Source organism: Protopterus annectens, chromosome 12.part0, assembly GCF_019279795.1.
Source record: "Protopterus annectens isolate FY-2018-M chromosome 12.part0, PAN1.0, whole genome shotgun sequence".
Classification (NCBI taxonomy): domain Eukaryota; kingdom Metazoa; phylum Chordata; order Ceratodontiformes; family Protopteridae; genus Protopterus; species Protopterus annectens.
Window position 1 is genome coordinate 934,760,639 of NC_056746.1, and position 14,101 is coordinate 934,774,739.

At 42.3% G+C, this 14,101-nt stretch overlaps 1 protein-coding gene across 1 annotated transcript in view; it reads right to left on the minus strand.

The window, feature by feature from the left end:
- Positions 1-14,101, minus strand: part of LOC122816888 (V-type proton ATPase catalytic subunit A) — a 449,147-nt gene that overhangs the window by 213,182 nt on the left and 221,864 nt on the right. The window lies entirely within an intron of this gene.

A 14,101-nucleotide genomic window follows, 5' to 3' on the forward strand; every position in this document is an offset into this window, starting at 1 on the left:
GTGATTGCGTGGGTTTCCTCCAGGTGCTCCGGTTTCCTCCCACATCCCAAAGACATGCTGTAGGCGGATTGTACACATTAAATTAGCCCTAGGTGTGAGTGTGTGTGTGCTTTCTGTGGAAGGTTGGGCGCCGGGCTGGCAACTCGACACCGTAAAACTCCACTGCCAATCATGAGTGGACGGTGATCTGCTGTGGCGACCCCTAACTGGGAAAAGCCAAAAGAAGAAGAAGACTTTGACAGCTAGAAAAGGGGAATGTGTATTGGGAAGAGAGATGAGATAAAGACTACAATGCAGGCATAACAGAACAAACTAAATTAGGCACTTTAAAAATAAAGAGAAAGAGAAATGAAATGCAGATAAAAAACTTGTACTGGGAGATGAGCTAAAGGGAAAACAGAGGTAGTCATTGAAACACAAGAAATGGTCCCCCAGATTTACTAATCTCCCATGCAGGACTAATGCTAATTTAGGAGCAGGATGGCAACACGCCCTGCATATTAATAAGGCATGCTGCTTGAGCTCCTAATCTTACACGGAGTGTGTAAGAGTGCAGGGGGCATGTCTGAGAGCAGAGCTCTCAGAATATACACTCCCCCTCAATGCAGAACAGCAGAAATGCCTAAGAAATGAGCGAGACCGCTAATAGGTGTCTGCATATCCCCACCAACATACCCCCTCATGTACAACACAAGTAAATACAAATAAAATGAACAAACCCCTTTTTTTAATTAAAACTCCAATTGCAACTAACTGTAGGTGTGCAGGTATGCCCATCGCTTAGTTACGGTTAATGCAGCTTAAGTAGCTGAAGAGGATAACAAGGAAGATATATGCAAATGTAGCAGTATAGCAATAGTGTAGTGGGCAAAGCATTCACCTTACTAGCAGGCATTCCTGGTTTGAGTCCCACTGCAGCACATTCCGTTTTCCATGTGAAATCAATTTATGAATATTTTGTTGCTGTATAACCTAGTAAATAACATTTAAATGTGAACTGGAGTACTGCATTAAATGCACATGTGAGGTGTCAATGTCATAATGTTACAAAGTCCCCAGACAAGCACATGTGCCCCATACAGTATATGTACACAGGAATCATGGATACAAATGGAAGATAAAATGTGTAATGAGTGACAACTCCATACAGCTTTCAAATCCCCCACCTTCCCAAGAACCATTAGATATTACTGTCTAAATCAGTGCAATTGTAAGCAGAAATAAGCACTAGTAAGCAAGTGTAAGCACCAATAAGCGGTAGTAAGCGTATTTAAACACTAGTAAGCGAGTTTAAGCCCGTTTGCATGGGGGTAAGCAATGTGCACACAGGTTAAGCAATATTGAAGCGAACTCTCTGTAAACATATTTAACCAGAGGTTAGCATTGCTTATCCTTGCACAAACCCACGCAAACCTGTTTACAACTGCTCAAAAGTGCCTTAATCACTCTGTATCCAATGGCCCTTGTTCTGCCCAGCAACAAAATAAGCAGCCTTGCAGGTCTTGAACCCAGGACCCTATACACTATAGTCACAGTAGTAAACCACCTAGCCATCACAGCAGTACAGAAGAATGAGGTATCACCAAACAAGTCCTCACTATAGTAAAATCAAACTGAATCTGTGAAAGGAATCAGTATACAGTCATATGTTCCATAACCAACTACATAACCTAAATATGTGAAATGGAGTACAGCAGTAAGCCCAGAAGTGAGGTGTAATTGTAATAGAGTGTTGAAGCCTCCAGTAAAAAACAAGGACCCCATACAGTGTATGTACACATGAATCATGGATACCAGGCATACATATAAGATGTAATGAATAAGAACTCAATGCCAAAAAAATATATATAATGCAAAGTGTAATGTAAGCAATGCTAAGCATCGCGCAGGCCAGCTTAGGAGGTGTAAGCAAAGTGTAGATCAGCTAACTCAGTGGTATACCCCTTTAAACAATGCCAACCTTACGTAAGCAGGTTTGCCCATAACGTAGCCTTTTCAAAACTGGCCAAACACAGAAAAGTGTGGGAAATTGGCCCTACTTAAACCCAACATGCAGGAATACATCTCATAACTGATTGTAGCTTCCCCTTGCAGGCACCATGTCAGAAAGGGGAGAAGATGTGTGCTTTCGGGTGCAGTACTGGTGCATCCAGGAGTCCAAAGTCATGGTAGGACTCCTTGTCAAAGACCATGATCAGAGACTGCTGCAGGGCCAGTACCAGGACTCCCAATATAAGCTGGAGGCCTGGGACCATCTCACCCATGACCTTACCAGTGCCACTGGCATACCCCAAACTGGTGAGCAGGTCAAGCATCACTATGCCAACCTGAAGCAGCATAAGGGGGACCTCTTGGGACAGTGGATCCAAGAGGCTTGAGTGGCAGGGGATGTCCCAGCTGTATGTATCACCCTACTATGTGTGTAATAATTGCCAGGTCATGTATATTATGGATAGGTATGGCTAAATATTCCTCTTATGTCCCCCACAGCTGCAATGGAGTGGGCCGTGAACCAGGTGGCCCACGTCAGTTGCCTGGCGAGGTTGCGATGTGAGGCAGGTCAGTAATACTCATGCATTTACTGTCATAGGAAATAAAAGTAAAAGTATTAGTAAATTAATTGCCTGTATAAAACCTGTATTGTTCAAGGCAAGTACCGCATACACCGGAGAATATGGCAGGAAGAGTCTCATATAGTTTGTATGTAAATAAAGCGCAATAGTCTGACAATAAAGTTCTAACTGCTGGACTGCATGTGTATACTCTGGTATCATATGGTAATGTACATTTCCAATCACGTAATAGTACTTTTGTATTAAGCACTGTTACCCACACTGTGCACCATAAATAAAATGTGCAGGAATGCCTGTATATGACTGGTGTAATCCCCAGAGGCCATTTAGTACAACTGAGAGACACATAGACAGAAAACATGGAAAAGGCAGACAACAAAACCCAAATAGCACATGCAACTGAGATGTGAACTGTTATTCTTTAGCACACACAGCCATGGTTCGAATCCTGGCAGTGGGAGTAGTCTGCATACAGAATTATACCCCACAACTGTACTGATATGTCCAGTAAAGTGGCCCATATATGGTGCCTGTCAACCTGTCCCCCTGTGAAATCAGTGGGATGATCCCAGACATATAGGCAGTAAACAGGAAATACAACTGATTGACACATATCTATGAGAACAAAGCTGGCACACTAGCAACTCCCCAAAACCTTATGAGAGTAAGAAGCCACGTATTTCACTTTTACACCCTTATGTTGTCAAGCTGTGGCCAGAGTGTGTACATTAACAGAGTGAGATGTATGTGCATAATAGTAATGTGTAATCTGGTACTGTGTGTGGCAACATTCAGGTTGTGCTAACAAACATTTCTCCCATAGGTCTGTCGGGTACCAACATTGTGCCCAGAAATACAAGAATATTACACTGCACTGGTACTGTTTACATTGGTATTGTATGGCACTGTGACTGATGCAATTGCTCTGAATAACAAGGTATTAGTCATCACTGTTGCCCACACTGCCCTACAAAATATAACTGTCCAGGAAATCTGTATAAGAGTGTTGTAATACAAGGTCAGAATGCCAAAGCACAAGAGAATTATAAGACAGAAAGCAGATAGGAGATATACAGCAATACCTATATAGCACACACAACTCAGATGGACAGTCTTTAAGTTGTAGCAGACATAGCCATGGTCTGAATCCTGGGAATGGAAGTAGGCTGCATAGAGAATCATACCCCACAACTGTACAGATAAGACCAGGATGTCCAGTATATGGGCCCATATCTGCTGTCTGTCCCCCTGGGAAGTCTGTGGGATGATCCCAGATGTTTAGCCACAAACAGGGAATGCAAGTGATTGTTAAACATCTATGAGAACAAACCTGTCACTGTAGCAATTCCTGAAACTGTAAGGAGAGTAATAAGCCAAGTATGTCCTATCTACACCCCCATTTTGCCAAGCTGTGACCAGAGTGTGTATAGTAACAGTGAGATGTATGTGCATAATACAAATATGTAATCTGGAACTTTGTGTGGCAGCAATCATGTAGTGCTAAAAATCATTGCTCCCACAGATACGTCGGATACGAACACTGTGCTGACAAATAAAAAATGTTATATCCTGTACTGGTACTGTTTACTCTGGTATCGTAGGGAATAGTGAGTGTTGCAGTTTCTCTGAATAATAAAGTATCACTGATCACTGTCACCCACACTGTGCTACATAATATAACTGGGTAGGAAAGCATGTATATGTGTGTGTGTCAAGTCAATAAAGGTTGAAGAGGGCAATAGTCTAGAAATGTCCCGGGTCACCTGCATGTGGTCAAGACATGGCCAGAGTCTGTGCAGAAAGAGGTGGATAGCTATGTGCACAACACCAACCTGGAATCTGGAAGTATGTGTAGTGTGTAGAAACAGTGTTAACAAACATTTCCTCTACAGGTATACCAGGTAAGAGGTGTATACTGCAGGTAAAACCAATTCATGTATAACGATGACAACAACCATATCACCATCCAAACTAAGGCTTTAGGGTAGTGTAGTAATACTTGTAAGGTACAGATAACAGCACTGAGAGTAATGTGGACTATAGGAATGTACTAGTTGTTAATTGACATATTTCACTCCCCCCACCATATCTCCAACAATAAACTACATACCCACCCCAACCGGTATGTAATGTCTCCAGTGTTCTGATTATGCTATATTGTTTAATGAATATTTACATTTATTTCCATGCATGTGCTATATTGAATTATTCCAACATTGGTGGCATGGTACCTGCATGCTGTTGTTATTACCACTGTGGTCCCATATATGCATGTGTTCTGTTTGCTATGCAACTGTTCCATATCTGGTGTCTGGGTTAATGGGAATGTCTATGCCTGCTGTTATACCTAACCCTGGAATGTGTTGACTATTACTAACCCACATATGATGATAAAATCTAAACACTATAGTACGTTTGGGAAGGCCGGTCCCAGTGGACCCATTTGTCCCACCTCAGCTGGCTGTGGCACTGTGCACCAGCATGTCTGGGGCCCAACCTGGGACCTCCTTGTCCATTGACCCAGCACCACCTTTGGGTGGAACTGCCTCAGGGGATGGGGCTCTCCCCCCTGGGAGCAAGCGCGGACAAGTACCTGTCACTCATCTCCAGGTCCGGGTCGTGGTGTGTAGAGAGCTCGACCAGCAGCTTGGTGACCTTCTATGCCAGCTCGAGGGCCGCATGTCACTACTAGAGTGTCAGTCTGGCTCTGTAACTCAGCCCCCAGCACAGCCACCATCGGGGCTGTGAAGGTGCAGTGGTGACTGCCCATGGTTGGGGACCTCAGTCCCACTGTTTCCACTAGGGGGCTCATGGGCTTCTGATTTCCCAACACCCCTCCCCATCAAGGTGTTTACCCCCCACATGTGTCATATACCGCCCCTGTATACATCTTGTTTGTCTTGTCTGTTAACCTACCCAACCTACCTCCCCAAATATACCTACTGCCCCTCCCCAACACCTCACTCTCACCTTAAAAAAAAGAAAAAAGGGAAATCTGTTTGAAAAATAAAATTCACGCCCCATACATAGCTGACCATTTTGCACACATGTCCACTGGGCACATGTAATCAGGTCTAATTGGCATCACAATATATTATTGTTGTCCTTACCCCTCTTTCAGGGGTTTGAGTGTCCAAATCTACCTCCAAATTTAATGTAAATGCACAACTGTTGTCGTAGAAGAAATGGGCAGCTATGGACCTACCCTACACCCTTCCTGCACATCCCTAGCTATTTTCCCTACTGTCTTCCCCGCTTGGTGCCCCTTTTTCACCACTTTCCTATCAACCCTTTTTTCTTTTCTTTTAAAGAAATTAGTGCGGGGGAAAGTGGGTGTAAGCACTTTTCAGCAGCAGTAAGTGGGTTTAAGCCTGTTTGCATGGGATTAAGCAATGCCTACACAGGTTAAGCATTTTAACAGCTAAATGAATATAAGAAACTGTAACCAGAAGTTAGCAGTGCTCACCTCCGCGCAAACCCGCTTACAACTACATAAAAGTGCCTTAATCACGTTGTATCCAACAGCCCGTGTTCTGTCCAGCAACAAAATAAACAGTCTTTGCAGGGCTCGAACCCAGGACCCTGCACAACATAGACAAAGAGATTTACTACTCAGCCATGTCAGATATACATAACCCTGATGTTTTTACAAACATATCATCCAGCCCAGTCAACATGTAGATGTATGTGTGTGTGTGTGTGTGTATATATATTAATATCTACATAGATATAACATATATATATATATATATATATATATATATATATATATATATATATATGGGTCTACCTGACATGGTCGACAGTTCATATGGTCGACACTCATTTGGTCGACAGTTCATTTGGTCAACAAGCAGATTTGCCCCCTTCCCCAATGTTGTGCAACCCTGGAGTTGATATATATAGTTAGGGGGTGTGGGGGCACAGCCCTATCGGGGTGGGGTGAAGCCCCACCTAAAATGCCTGTCGAACAAATGAACTGTCAACCAAATAAACTGTCGACCATATGAACTGCCGACCATGTCAGGTAGACCCATATATATATATATATATATATATATATATATATATATATATATAGATATAATATAGAAATATATACATATATATATATATATATATATATATATATATATATATATATATATATATATATATATATATATATATATATAAACATATAGACATACAAATGCATACATCTAGAGATATATATATGTCTATATCTATATGTCTATATATACATAGATATATATATATATATATATATATATATATATATATATATATATATATATATATATATATACAGCAAGTTATAAATATGTAAGCAGATATATATATATATATATATATATATATATATATATATATAGGTATATATGGACATACATCTGTAGATAACATTAGGAACATAACATAAACATATATGTCCACATGCACCATTACTGGGGTTAAGAGGCCACAAACAACATATGTCTTGTACGATTAGGTATGCCCCCCTTCCCCCACAGTCAAACACATCTGCCCTGCAATACACTACTAGCTGCTGCAGCCCTGATACCCAGGACCTGACACAACATGGGTACAAGGTGTTAACAGTACCCCATCCCACCTGTATGATGTCAGGTTGGTATCAGTAACATATCATGCAGTACAGTCTGGCTCCCATAGGGAATGTACAATGTAGAAGCAATCAACATCCCTTGGATACATATACACAGACACATATATTCAGATTCAGATATATATATATATATATATATATATATATATATATATATATATATATATATATATATTTATGTAACTACACATACACACGCAGAGATATGTATAGTAAGATACATAAGTAGAAGGTGCACACATTATGGAACAGTCACAATTCCTACAGTTACCACCTTACCAACTGGAGACTGTATGAGCCACCCATACAAATGACAATCATTCCCTGCAACATATACCCACAGAGAAGTCAAATTATATAACACCACACACAGGTTTGCATAAATGGGAAAGCTTTATTTGTGTACAATTACAGTTGTATATGCCATGTCATATAGCTGTTTAGACATGGACATCCATATAAACTGAGTAATGCAACCGTGAAACAGTTATACTAATACAGTAGTCTGGAAAAGTTTACAAATGTTGCTGTCCAGGCCAAGGCCATAAAGTAGTACAATAGTAAAGACAGACTGGGCCACAGGATACCAAACAATCAACAGTAAGTAATGCAGATGTATAGTTCAGCAGCCTTTATCTACACTCTGTAGACAATCCCAAGGGGGTAAAGACTTCAGTTGACACAATGGGATGTAACTGTTACATAACAAGGCATAACTGACACCATCACAATTACATTGACAAACAGAACAGTCTGTATGGCAGGTGGCAGTAGGCCTGCATTTACCCAAGGTGGATTGTATGGTAATGTACATCCAGATACCTTAAGGCAGCTCACCCCTGATACCCCCACATGTTGTAACAGCCTAGGCTAGTTATGGTGCATCCCCCCAGGACTCAATAATACAGGGCCATATACCACTGTTACATACACTGGCCTCTGGAGTGCATAAGGACACACATGTATTCTGTAGAGGAAGCCCACACATATATGGCCCCAACCCCACCGTATGTGTGGGGGACACAACAGCAGTGGACTGATGGCAGGAATGGCAGCATGACATACTCAACCCCTGAGAGCACATCATATGTGCAAAGCCAGGTATGTAGGTGGAGGACAGAGGCTGGAACACAGGCCCATATGTGGAAAACTGTTGTCATACACTAAGCAAGCCACTGGTGTTACAGGATAGTCTGCAACATATCCTTAGTCAGGAATTTGAAGTTAGAAACAAAAATGGATGTGGCCATGTACTGATAGCACTCAACACACACACTGCCAGTGAAATATCTGACGCAAGACCTGTGTGGTGGACAGACATAACATAATAGGCACACCTCTGTCCATCAAGTGGATAGGCCCACAGTTGAGAGCTATGCAGACAGACTGCATTCCAGGGTAAAGTGGTATGTACACACAAACCCTGTAACACCAGTTCTATAAAATGCATACATCAACTCTACTCACACTCTGTCTTTAGTTCTAGAACCCCCTATAAATATGTAGCTGGCCTGAGTGTGAAGGTTCCCCTTTAAGAGCTATTGCTACCTGCTGTCTGTAACACTGATGCCCACATACAGGAAGGATGTCCATCACACAGGAAAGGTAAAGGGACCACGCCCATATGATGTAGGGATGTATAGTAGGTGGTTGCCATGACAGTGGTAATTGGGAGTACTACTCAGCAAGCTGCATGCAGTTAGCAAGTGGAGGACACTGATTGGTGCAGAGGCCATCACCTGATCATGTGCATCACCTACAAAACCATGCTGCAATCTATTCAAAGCAGCTCAATCCATTTACCGGAGAAATACGGAAAGAGAGAGAAAGAAAAAGAAAGAAAGAAAGAAAACAAGCCTAAGGCAAAGGCAAAGTAAAAGCCAAAAGAAAAGAACTATAATAACATCCAGCAAACTATCCAGAACAGACATCATTCCCACAACAAGTATGTGACGTATATATGCATGGAATTGAATGTAGTACCTGGTCCATAATAATGGGATAAATGACATGGAATGATTTATATGTACCATCAGGTGTTGTTGTAATGATGTTCAACTGAACAACTGCTATGGACAATAGTGTATGTCCCTGGAGGCAGTGGGCCATAGCTGTCAACTGTGCAGATCAGCACTGACTGACAGGATGTAAGCCATCATAGTGTGTGTTGTGTAATGGGAAGTATGTATATTATGTGGCCAATAGCTGGTGGTGAAAGTAATACCATTATGATGGACTCATGGGACCCACAGCCCACCCATTGCAGGATACACAGGGTAACCTGCAATGTAGTATGCAGGAATGCCATAGGTGTGTAATAGGGTTACCTGCAGTCAGGTCCTACATATACCCCCCTAATGTCAGGCTGTGTCCCTATGTGGCACCTGTCTGCATTGTAGCAAGGCAGAACAGTGCAGCTGTGCAGGAAGGTGTTGTGAGATTGTGGACCTGATGTCTGAATGTACCCTACATATAGGTATGCATATGTGTACATATGTACACATATATAATATAGAAAGATATATATATATATATATATATATATATATATATATATATATATATATATATATATATATATATATATATATATATATAAACAATATGCAGATACCCATGTGTAGACATATATATGAGCACATATATACATCACATACATCTACACATATATAGATATATACCTATATGCACATGTCTACATATATACAAACACACACAGATATGTATGTAAATACATGTCCCCTATATTACTACCAAAGTGATGCATGCTATGTGTGAGGCAACAGCACACATAGCAATACACACAGATGTCTACAGCTGGCAGTGTGTGCAACATGGACAGGTATGTCACATGTTACTCCCTTGTTGGGACCACATTGCCCTGGTCTGTGAAGTATGCAATGGGAATACAGGGAAGTATGGCAGGTATAGTTGTGGGGGTGGTCAGGGTTGGTAGATATAGAGGACAGTCTACAGGGGTGGTATGTGACACATGTGGTGGGTAAACACCCTGGATGGTGTGTGTGTGGTCTGTGATGTGGACACCCCATGGGCCCCAATATGGGCACAATGGGAACAAGCCTCCCACCCACTGCTACTGACAACAGCAGTTCATGTCCTAAAGGTGCCTGGCCTGGAGGCTGAGCAGAAGGAGCATGTCAGCCCTGTGAATGTGTACTGGGTGCTTCAGAGTGATGTAGCACATCCCTCATGTGTCTGTAGAGCTGGTATGGAACAAACCCAGGACCTGACCTCAGGGGACAGGAGCATGTCAGTGTGTGCCCCCAGGGGGGGACAACATCCCCTGGGTTGGTTCCACCTCATGGTATTGCTGGACCAGTACATGAAGGAGGCCCCAGGTTGGGACATACATGTGATGTGGCAGGTAACATGGACAGATGGGTTTGGAGAGGTGGTTCTGCTGGCCAATAGTACATATACATGTTATTGCATCACTGTTATAGAACATATGTTGGTAGTAATAGTCTACACATTCCCAGAACATGTCCAACAACATGCATAGATATCCCCAATAACACAGAATATCAGATGTGCAGCAATCTCAAAGCAGCCATACCACAGGCATATATGGAACCATAGGGGCCTGACAATGGCATGCAGGTGAATAGTCTGTAACAGGCCAGCAATTATAGTGTCCACACAGAGAACATGGCTACAATCACATAGCAGAAAGTGGGGTACAATACAGTATCTGTCCCACTGGTAGGTAAGCTGTAGCCATACCTAATGAGATGTGTGCACAGTTTGTTGAAGCTGATATGGGGAGGGTTACAAAGATGTGTATTATGAACCGTGGTAACCTTGCTGTATGAGCTGCTAAGACCTGTTTCCATCTTTATGTCTTTCAGCCAAGATGTCACATGCATGCTTGCCTACCTATTCGACAGCTGAGAATGAAGTGTTTATCACACACCTGATACAGCACTACCCAGTGCTGTTTGGCAGGGTTGCCCATGAACATCAGGAGCAGACCACCCTGTGGAACGACCTAGTCTACAGGGTCAGTGAAGTTGGACTGCATAACCGCACTTATGAGCAGGTCCAGCATCATTGTACTGACCTGCTTCAGAATGCCAGTCGGTGTGCTGCTGCAGTCTGGGGGGAATCACCTTGCCAGAGGGGAGGCCATGCCATCCAACCCCCGACACATGTGGAGGAGCTCCTGGCCAGCATCGTGGCACCTGCTCATCCTGCCAGCCACCAACCACTGGACACCTTTGTGGAGGTGGGTGGCACCCACACACCGGCCTAGGATGATGCAGGTAAGGACACAGGGCACATGAGTAGACCACTGTTGGGTATACATCCGCATCGGTACAGGTAGATCATGCATATCTGACATGGCATAGATATAATGTGTTGCTGCATAGTACTGATAAACAGATGTCCAGATGTGGTAGTATTGTGGAAGTGCATCATTGATGTATTGTAATACTGCACCCACCCTGTAGCACTGCCACAGGTGTGGCCACTGACATTGCATCTCTCACCCTCTTATGTAGGTCCCTCCGGGATACCACCAAGGCAGCAGCCTGTAGCTGGTGAGTATGGTTTATGTAGATGCTTGCCAACATACTGGGCATGTAATAGTGATGGTATATTCCATGCACACATCTAGCACACCTACCCTGAATGCATGCTGTACATGTGCATGTATTGTTGCTGTGAAATGCACGGCATCACAGGGGTGACCATGTTGGGATACTGGAAGGGTATGTCAGACACCTGCATGAAAACTAACATCCTGTCATTACAGAATGTGTCCACAGGGAGTAACATAATGGTGGGAGACATGGCCTACAGAAGAGACATGTTTGGAACAACACCCATATACAGTGCAACACCAGTGTAAATACCTGTAAGACAATGGCAACTGCTGCAGAGATACACTATGGTATAAGGCATTACAGTAGTCCACATGATCAGCTGGGACTAGGCTGTAACATGTGATTTTCAGTGTATGGGACACTGCAAAGTGACACACATGTAGGGCTTACTTGTCATACATCTACAAAAAGGTGGAAGGAGGGGGGTGTCAGCATGACACACCAGTGCACTGCAGCAGAGATCCTAAGGATGCTAGAAATGACTCTATCTGCACATAGTCAGGCTCAGGGCCTGTGGCAGACATAACTCTACACCAACAGCAATAGTGATGGCAGTGTGTGAACACCATGGGATGTGCACATCAGTAGACCTTGAATTCATGCAGAATAGGGGGACATGTGTAGGGCAGACTGAACATACAATGACAAATGCAGATGACCCACGCTGGTATACCCCTGCCAGGAGTAGTGATTGCTGTAGTACACGCAATAAGAGGTGCGATAAACTGTCATGATAAGGGTGTGCACACATATGCCCACACAGTGTGTATGCATCACTGTCAGCAGCCACACACCTAACACAATCCTTAGACAACTTAAAGACCTTTGTTTCTCTACCATCATTTTTATTACTTTAACAGTGCTAGCCACAAAAAGTTTTTTTATACTGTTTTTCATACTGTTTTCTATAATGTCTTAGTTTAGACTTAAACCTTGCAGTCTAAGATTTTACAATGTAACTTCATCACTGCTCAAGTTCATTCTGAATATTGACTTAACATTGATAGCGAGTTTTGCCAATGCATTTTTGATAGTTCTGTTATACAAGTTTGATGTCCCATTTACAGTTGTATTCATATAGTCACATACATATTATTATATTGTTTGACTCTAAGAATTTTGATAATTTATGCCCTTGAGTTATACCATATTGTGGGTTGTGTATGCTTTTAAAGCCCTGATGCTTTAAAATACTTCAAAATGTCTTCAGAATGAGGAAAGAAAAATCTGTTGTTATATAGATCTATTTAAAATTTGTTTATATGATAGACTGTAAATAGAATGCCTTTACAAGCATTTCCATTCTTTTTTATTCATTCGTTTATTTAAACTAAACTTAAGCTGAGCACTTTAAAAGATTAATGAGGTTCTTTGTTAAATTGGATAATTGCTTTTAGTTTGAGCGCCAAAAGTTTGTATAAAATATGGATTCCCTTTTGTAAATTACATCTGATGAAGCGTAGTTTTTTCTTCGCGAAAGCGCTTATTTTATTTGTATTTGAATAAAAGATCTTCCTTGGATTACAACAGAGGCGTGCTTTCCAGTGGTGATTCCTTCTGCATTTTTCTCACAATCCATAGACACTGCATGTGAAAGTAAAGGACATATGTCACATATCGGGCTTGTGTACTGCTAAGATATGCGGTGATGTGGCCCCATGGCAGATCAAGGATGGGTGCATCAAATCAATAACGGTATGTACACCCCCCATAGCCATGGTATACTCTGATGGTTGTCAGTGTAAGAGTATTATAGGTTCATAGGTTCATAGGTTTATACTAGGCTATCTGCCCGAGGGCATTTTTAAAAGGTGAAAACCCCCCTTAAGCAAACCCCTCCTTTTGGGGGTGCCCATACGCAGGGACCCGTGGAATGATAATCCCGGGTAAAATGTTTGGGCTCACAAGCATATGGCAGTACACAGGCGATGCTTCCAAAAGCCAATTTTGTTCAGTCAAGATCTTGGAAGCATCCCTCCACCCGAAAAGTGGGAGCTCCTCCACTTGGCCTGATTGCGACAATTTTGGGAACTTTTAAATTTGGGGGCACACTGGAGGTATGCAAAGGCACGGCACACGTAGCACTTTGAAAAACCGGATTCTTTTTGGAGATAGGGATTTTTGAACCCCTTTTTTGTGGGCCTTTTTTGGTTCAGTGTATGTGGTAGATCCCCTGCATTGATTATTGGTTCTGAATGAGAGAAGTTGCCCTGACTTTATAAAACCCCCTTTTTTTTAGGTCCCCCGTAAAAGGCCAACCTTTAGCTTGGGTT